We start from the raw sequence: 9077 nt of genomic DNA on the forward strand, positions 1-9077 counted from the left end.
TTGGATCTAGCCTCCTGGTTTTTTAAGTACCTGCAGCATTAGGCAGAAGCTGAGAGGTAGTTTGTGAATGCCAGCAGTGCCCGTTGGAATTCAGTGCTTACCTGACCCTTGTGGTGCTTAAGTTCCCCTTATGAATCTAGCCCTTAGAGCCTTGTAGCTGCTGAGTTACACCCTTGAGTAATAGCTTAGGGGCTGTTACATTCCCAGAGCAGTGTGTGCTCTGACTGCACACACCCCTCCCCGCTAATGCCAGGTACAAAGTGACACTGGTTCTAAGCCAGCTGAAGATTCCTCGCCTAGAGGAGGAAGCTTACAGCACTTTTAAATCCATTTTCGCTGCTGCAGGGGCATAGGCTCAGACCTCTCTAAGCCAGGATCCGGCCCTTGGAGTGGCTAAGGAAGAGGAAAGGCTCAGCCATTAGAACTTAATGGGTGTTTTACTGATCTGAGACCATTACCTTCTGCATTTGGCTAATATTTCTATCACCTACATTCAGAACATTATAGTCTAATTCAGGTACCTGGAATCACCAGCGCCTTTTAACGCTACAATCAGACATCCCAAATTAAATTACCCGTGCTTTAGACGGCCATGTCAGTACTCTAATGAAAGTGCAACAGCACAAGCAAGATGTAGGCAGTAACACAGACAGCGAGAGAAAATCACAGTTAAGTAGTGCAAGGTATAGGACAGCCGAAGGATATGAGATGATAGGAATTTATTTCCTCCAGCATATTTAATAGACTGAATTGGGATTTGCTGAAGGATGGGGGAAAGGCTTGGCACACTGAGGGGGCTATAGAAAGCAGACCACTGAAAGGGGTGAGATAGGATGGGAGATGGTAACCAGTTGGACAAGCATGTGAAGACGGAATAAAAATATTCCACGATGAGAGCTCATTTTAACTTTACAGGAAAATTATTCCTACAAAATAATAAACATGGAAACGGATTGATGTGGACATAGCATCTGATCCAACTCTCATTAAAGGCAGGATAAAGTCTCCCACTGACTTAAATGGGAGTTGGACTCGACCTACATGTAGGCTAACAATTATTCCTAATCAAGTTGGAAGGGCCTTTTCCCATTATCTAGTTCAGGGGTAGCCAATAGGTGAACTGGAAGCCAAATTCGGACCACCAGCCGCTTTTGAACGAACCACCAAACTTTTTATTTACTTTTTGTCATTATTGTTACTATTTTTGTATTATTTTCTCTGGAGTCTGGACCTTGGCTATACCTTGGCCAAGAAATTTGGACCTTGATAAAAAAAAATAATTGATTACCCTGATATAGTCCATCTCCCTGCGTTGTAAGCCAGTGTGTTTGGCTAAAGCATTTCTAATAGTTTATTTATAAGCATTTCTATAGAGTGCATCATCATAGTATTCAAGTGCTTCTGGTTTATTGTCTTGTAAATTCCAACCCCCTGCTACTTTCAAATTTTTGTTTATAATTAGACTTTACCTGAAAATAGAATCTGCAAACAATCCTAGAGATCGCTGTAACATCTGACTATTGCTATCTGAGAAAACTGACTGAAGATTAAAATTCTCTCTCACAAATCTATACTGCAACAACTCTCAGAAACAAAAGGTTCCTTTCTTGTCCAGGAGCAGCTCTTAAAGATTTGAATATATCAAGCAGGAGGGGCAGGGAGGGAGGGAAGCTCAGGCTCTCACAAAAACCTAGTTCCATTTTATATGTCAGACATCATTTACAGTTACCTGAAATCAGCTACATTTCTTTTCAATTCAGACAAAAGTAAAGCCAACAAGATACTTTCAAAAGACTTCATGCTGTGCAAATTTGCTAGAATAAATGTATTAAAGTTAGAGATCAGCTGTGTGCTCACCTAAAGTATATCTTTGCTGCAATTAAACACCTGCTGCTGGCCCACATCAGCTGACTTGGGCTGGCAGGGTTTGTGCTGCAGGGCTGTAAAATTGCAGTGTGGACTGTTGGACGTGGGCTGCAGCCCACACTCTGGGGCCCTACTAGGGGAGAGGGTCCCAGAGCTTAGGTGCCAGCCCAAGCCCGAATAACTACACCACAGGTTTATAGCCCTGCAGCCTGACCCTGAGTCAGCTGTCAGAGGGCAGCCACTGGTGTTTAACTGCGGTGTAGATATCCCCATATAGTGCAAGCAGGCTACTCCACATCCTTCTCGGAGGACCCAGTAGACTAATGACCTTTAGCTACAATGGAGTGGTGTGTTCCACAAGAAAACACACACACACATCGAGGCATGGTATATTAGTAAGGAGCAAACTGAGACACTCACAGTAGCTTTTAGAGCAGAGGTGGGCAAACTACGGCCCCGCAGGCCACATTCGGCCCACGGGACCGTCCTGCCTGGCCCCTGAGCGCCCGGCTGGGGAGGCTAATCCCTGGCCCCTCCCCTACTGCCCCCCCCCGCAGTTACACTGCCACGTGGGCAGCACGGCTTGCGCCCACCCACCTCCAACAAGCCTGTCCTGCTGCTCTGAGCAGCCTGCTAAGGGGGGAGGGGGGAGTAGGACGTCCCAGGGGGCAGTCAGGGGACAGGGTGCGGTCGGATGGGGCGGAGGTTTGGGGAAGGGCGGGTCAGGAGACAAGGAGCGGGGGGGGGGTTGATTGGGGGTGGGGTCCTGGGGGGGTCGGAGCGGGAGGGCGGGGTTGGATAGGGTGTGGGGTCCTGGGGGACAGTTAGGGATTAGGGTCCCAGGAGGGGGTGGTCAAAGAAGCAGGGGTGGATGGGTCAGGGGTCCCGGGGGGTGTGGGGGGCAGTCAGGGGACAAGGAGCAGGGGGGCTTAAATAGGGGGTGGGGTCCCAGGAGGGGTTGGTCAGGGGACAAGGAGCAGGGGGCTTGGATGGGTTGGGAGTTGTGAGGGGGCGGGAAGTGGGAGGGGGCAGGGGGACCCAGGCTGTTTGGGGAGTCACAGCCTTCCCTACCTGGCCCTCCATACCATTTAGCAACCCCAGTGTGGCCCTCGGGCCAAAAAGTTTGCCCACCTGGTTTAGAGCATTACTAATCACTAAGGCAGTGAATTTACATTTCTCTCTGGGGGAAAAGTTTCCGCTTACATTGCTCGGACTCTTCCAGTGTATGCAACTGCTTCTTGACCAGGCCTTAGCTTGTAGCTACATGTATTCTTCACAGGCAGGCAGTTCATTGGCTAAAGTTTAGGAAATCAAGGCACATGCTTACACTCCTTGACTGCAACAGAACGTGAGGGTGTGCTTAATGTGCGCTGTGGACTCTGAGCATTGGGGCAGATGCACAAAGGGACTTAGGCACCTGACTGTCAATTTAGGGCCAATGGGGCCCGCAGCGATACACACGTTACACGGGGTTGTATACAACTGTCAGGGCAGGAGTTTCAGCTGTTCCGCGGCATGCTCAGCCCGGCAGGGCAGCGCAGCGATGGCGAGTAACTCTGCACCTGGGTGGGCTGGGCTAGAAGGTGAAGGCTGACCAGAGCACAGTGGGTGAGGCACTGGGGCCAGCGGCTGCAGTGGGTATGATGCCGCAGGTTTTGGTGGTGACACTTAGGAGCTCGCCAGCTCCCCCGGCACTGGGCTTGGCAGCTGCCATGCTTTGGACCTGCTCCATTCGTGGTGGGGGACTCTGTTTTGTTTCCTTGCTCCAAGCAGGAGTTTTGCTGGAGAAGAAACTTTGAGCTGCAACAGCCAGAGGGACTGTGCCTGCCATGTGAAGAAGTTCTGGGGTGTCCCTGGCTAAGGCCAACATTTAGACACCACTGGCATTCACAAAACCCCTGCTCAAACTCAAACGTGCATCGGTGCTGACTCCGTGAGTGCTCTGGGGCTGGAGCACCCATGGGGAAAAAATGCTGGCAGCCCCCCCCCCATCAGCTCCTGCCCACTGGCCGCCCAGCAGATCAGTGCCTCCCCCGCTCCCTCCCGTGGCTCCTGCCCACTGCAAAGGTGTTTTGTGGGATTCAGGGTTGGGGGAGGAACGGGGACACAGTGTGCTCCGGGGAAAGGGGCAGAACTGGGCTGGAAGAGGTGGGGTGGGGCAGGGGTGGGAAGAGGCAGGGCGGAGGTGGGGCCTTGGGGGAAGGGGTGGAGTCGGGGCAGGACCTGGAGCAGAGCTGGGGATCGAGCACCCCCCCAGGCAGTTTGAAAAGTTGGCACCTGTGCTAAAGTGCATAGGGTACAGAGCTACAAAGGTATTTAGGTGCCAGGCTTCATCTGCACAGTGATCCACAAAACACCCACCTCACCCTGTAGGTGCCTAACTTCACTTGCGGGGGGGCTATGATTTCAAGGTAAAAGTTCCCTTTGTGGATTCAGGCCTTGGTACCTATTTTTCTGCCTTTAAAAACCCTAAGATACCTAAATTTCAGCAGGTGGGGATGGGCCCAGCCACTTCAGCCTTGACATCACCGAGCAGCAGGAGTCACAAATGACAGCTCCCCGCATCTTGCCTTTTGGGCCCAAGCTGGTAGGTGTGGTCAGAGCCCGTCTAAAACAGGCAAAGTAGGTGGTGGCATGCTTTCAACTTTTAGCTGACTGGTCAGAGCGCTCACCCAGGATGGCCTAGGTTCACTTCCCTGCTCTGCATGCGGTCAAGTTGAACTTAGCTCTCCCAGGGGAGTGCCCAACCATTGCTGGAGCTGCTCAGCTGTATCAATAGGTACATTGAATTGGGGCAGAAAGAGTGAGAATGGCTGTATAACCTAGTGGTTAGGGCACAGCCCTAAGTGGGAGAGAGAAGTTCCAGCAGTACTGGATTTACCAGGGTGCCACTGGCACCTGCTCGTTCCCCCCCCCCAACCCCCCCGCTCTCTCCTGTGGGGGCAGATGCTGCTGGCTCCTGCTGCAGCAGGGCAGGCTCCGCCAGCAGCTAAGCTCCCCCCGAGCCTCTTCCCCCAGCGTGCTACGTTCCCACCCTGCCCCCCCCCCTTCCGCCGAGCAGCTGTTTGTTGGAGGGAGGGGGAAGAGCGGCACACTCGCTGCTCCGGGAAGGAGGAGAAGCGGTGGGGGGCAGGGCCTTGGAGAAGGGGGTGGAATCGGGGCATAACCCCTCCAGCCCCCTGCCGTGAGCACCCCCATGACCCCAGCCCACACCCCCAGCCCTCTGGCCTGACCCCGGCACCCTCCTGCAACCCCTCACACCTCCTCTGCCCTGATTCTTGCACCCCCCCCCCACAGATACCCATCCCCCCACAATCCCGTGCCCCGACTCCTGCACCCCACCCCCCCACATCCCCAACGGGAGCTCCTGCGCACACACCCCCATTCCCACCTGCACCCCTCACCCCAAACAGGAGCTGCCCCAGGTAAGCACTCCGCACCCCAACCCTGAGCCCCCTCCCTCCCGCTAGCTCCTGGCCGGACCCCAGCGTTTTTTTAATACAGCGCTCTTCTCCAAAGCACTTGAAACTTGTTAGCTAACAGTACAAACAATATTTGGAAAGATCATTACGTGTCCGTCAAGACCCTCCGCGATTTTCAAGTGCTCTGTGGAAAAATAAGTTAGACTACAAGAACAATCAAGGTACTTCACTTTATTTTCATTTCCTATTACTTACAGGAGGAGGATGAAGAAAAAAAGAATGAAAAACGGGGGTGGGGGGGGGGGAGAGAAGAGAGAATGTTCTTTTTCTTGGCTGGGTCCCAAGGAGGGGGGCCCCAAAAATGAAGCTGAGCAAGGCTGGTGGGGGGGGGCACTAACTCTAAATCTACCATTGGCTGTCATGTCACCTGGGCTGGGGACACTGTGTTGACTGACCCCCACGGTCTCCAACCTACCTGGGCAGTACAGCAGACATGGCCCTGCCTACTAGCTCCTCTCCAGGTTGGTCCTGGCAGAAGTCACCAGAGTCGGCGACTGCCTGAACTGCGACCAGGGAGACTGGCTGGATCCCCTGACGCTTGCTTGGCGCATGGGGCTCTCCAGAACCGTCGTCGTCTGCGGCGTGTACTTCAGGAAGTGAGGGCCGCTTTACCACCCGCTGCTTAGGCCTACTTCGACCGGGTCCTGCAAGAAGGCACGTCCCGCCCACTCTCCACCCCAGGCCCTCCGGACCTTTTCATCAGGCCCCTGCCCCATGGACCCCCCCGCCCGCACCCCTTCACTGTAAGCCGGCTGCATGACTTGCAGCCAGTTCATTTCCAGACCGTGCCAAGGAAACATCTATACACGCTTGTGCTCCACACCCTTCACTTCCTCACCCTCGCATCCTGCCCCGACACAAAGTGGCGGGATCTCCTGACACTTTGAGAGGGTGAGGAACCCCAGTGGGCCAGCCTGTACTCTACCCTGATCCTGAGGCCCACCGGGGATATCAGTTGGCGGCTCCTTCAGGGGGCCGTGAGCACGGGCATGTATTTGGCATGGTTTACCCCGTCCCGGACACCTGCCCCTTCTGTGGCGTGAGGGAGACCCTGGCGCATGTTTACTTGGAGTGCGCCAGGTTGCAGCCCCTATTCCGCTCCTCCCACTCCCAACACCCACCCCAGAGGGCTGGAAGAGAACCTGTCCTGCTGCTGCTGCAGGAGCAGGGGCAGCTCAATGCAGAGAGAAATGAAGAGACTGGGCTAGAACCAGGTAGGTGCCCGCCCTATGTGGGCAGGGGCGGGATCCCGCTTACCCTCTCTCCAGCCCTGCTGTGCTTGCAGTTTACCCCTAGCTCCCGTCCTACTGTGCTTTCGCCCCCAGCCCCTTTTACAATCATTCCCGGGGGGGGCTCAAATATGTTTGGCGCTGGGCCCACAAAAAGTTAATCCGGCCCTGGGTTCCAGGGCCCTTGCTCCAGTGAGCTAAAGGTTATACATGGGGCTCCTCCTCCCTGTTTATTTGTGAAAACCCACTACCTGGGCTTAAGGGCCTAACTTCAGGGAAGGGTTTGTGGTTGCAAATCCTAAGTGGAGAGACAGGTGCCTCCCTCCCTCCACCCCAGCAGTAGGTGCCTATCTCCCCCCTTTGATAGCTGGAGCTTAGGTCACACCCTCTCCACCTTTGCATTTCCTATTTGGAAAACTTAGCTGGCTCCCCAGCTCAGCTTCCTGGTTTCTGTGAATCCCATTTTTAGGCACTTAACTGTTCTTCTGCATTATATGGGGAACTTGGGTGCTTAGGATTCACAAAGGTGTTTAGGCACCTAACTCCCATTGAAGTCAGTCAGAGTTAGGCACCTAAATCCTTTTGTGAATCCAACCCTAGGCACCTCACTTCTGGTTGTGAATGCCACTAAGCAGCAAGGCATTCAAGTTCCAGATACAGAAGATGCTCAAATCCAAAGACAGATCATTTCAAGTGTGACCAGCTAGTACACAAGCTTAGTCTAAAGTTAATTTGGGGAATTCTGGTTTTGTACAGACCAACACATTAGATTTTACAGATAAGACATAACAAATTCTGCATCTTAGCAGGGGTTAGACTGGATGACCCTTGGGTCCCTTCCAACCCTATGGTTTATGAACACACTACTCCTGAAATTCCTATGAGCTTTCTGAGTTGCCAAAATAGAAGGCCAGATCATTAGATGCACTGGGAGCAGTGCTCAGTGCACCAGAGACGTGGGCCCGGGAAGGCTGAATTCTTGCCATCTTGGGGCTAGCAAGGGTCAGTTCCACTATGCTGGCTTTATACCACCTTGTTGCTGGCATTATACCAGCCAAGGATACCCCTTGTTTAGGGAAATCAGAGCTGGCTTTTTTAAGCTAACATTCTGTCCCTTTGGCTCTGTGGGAATGGCCACAGATGGAAGGCAGAAGGGGGTTGAGACTATAGCACTGGTTTTGGATAACTCCATTTGATATTAAGAAAAGGGTAAAATTGCAACACCCGAGTAAAAGTTATATCTCACCAATGTTGTATGATCCTCAGCTGGTGTAAATCACCATAGCTGATTGATATCATTAGTTCAGGCTGTGGCCCATTATCTTCGGGAAAGACAAAGGCACAAATGGCAGTTAGGCATGTAATTGTCCATGAAAGTCATTGAGAGTTAGGCCTTAACTTCCATTTGTGCCTTTGAAAAGCTCCCCCTTGTTTTCATAGCCCTGGTCTACACTAGGAGTTGAGGTCGAATTTAGCAGCGTTAAATCGATTTAACCCTGCATCCGTCCACAGGACGAAGCCCTTTTTTTCGACTTAAAGGGCTCTTAAAATCGATTTCCTTACTCCAGGGTGGGAGGTTGAGGCAAATCACCTGGCTGCTGGTTACGCGCAGCCAGACACCAGCGCAGTTAGAAGAGCACAGGAGGGCGCGGTGCGCATCAGAGAAGCTTTGAAAACCAGTTTCATGACTGGACAGGCTACGGTGTGAAAGTTCTGTTTGTTTCTCCTTGATGAAACCCCCGGCCCCTTGGTTCACTCTAATTCCCTGTAAGCTAACCACCCTCCCATCCTCCCTTTGATCACCGCTTGCAGAGGCAATAAAGTCATTGTTGCTTCACATTCATGCATTCTTTATTAATTCATCACACAAAGAGGGGGACAACTACCAAGGTAGCCCAGGAGGGGTGGTGGAGGAGAAAAACACAAGGAGGGGTGGTGGAGGGCGGAAGGACAAAGTCACACAGCACTTTAAAAGTTTAAAACTTTAAAATTTATTGAATGCCAGCCTTCTGTTGCTTGGGCAATCCTCTGGGGTGGAGTGGCTGGGTGGCCGGAGGCCCCCACCCCACCGTGTTCTTGGGCATCTGGGTGAGGAGGCTACGGAACTTGGGGAGGAGGGCGGTTGGTTACACAGGGGCTGTAGCAGCGGTCTGTGCTCCTGCAGCCTTTCCTGCAGCTCAACCATACGCTGGAGCATATTAGTTTGATCCTCCAGCAGCCTCAGCATTGAATCCTGCCTCCTCTCATCACGCTGCCGCCACCTTTCAGCTTCAGCCCTCTCTTCAGCCCGCCACCAGCCCTCTCTTCAGCCCGCCACTTACTCTCTTCAGCCCACCACCTCTCCTCCCGGTCATTTTGTGCTTTCCTGCACTCTGACATTGTCTGCCTCCACGCATTTGTCTGTGCTCTGTCAGTGTGGGAGGACAGCATGAGCTCAGAGAACATTTCATCGCGAGTGCGTTTTTTTTGCCTTCTGGTCTTCGCTAGCCTCTGGGAAGGA

This window comes from Chelonia mydas, chromosome 5 (assembly GCF_015237465.2).
Source record: "Chelonia mydas isolate rCheMyd1 chromosome 5, rCheMyd1.pri.v2, whole genome shotgun sequence".
Taxonomy (NCBI): Eukaryota; Metazoa; Chordata; order Testudines; family Cheloniidae; genus Chelonia; species Chelonia mydas.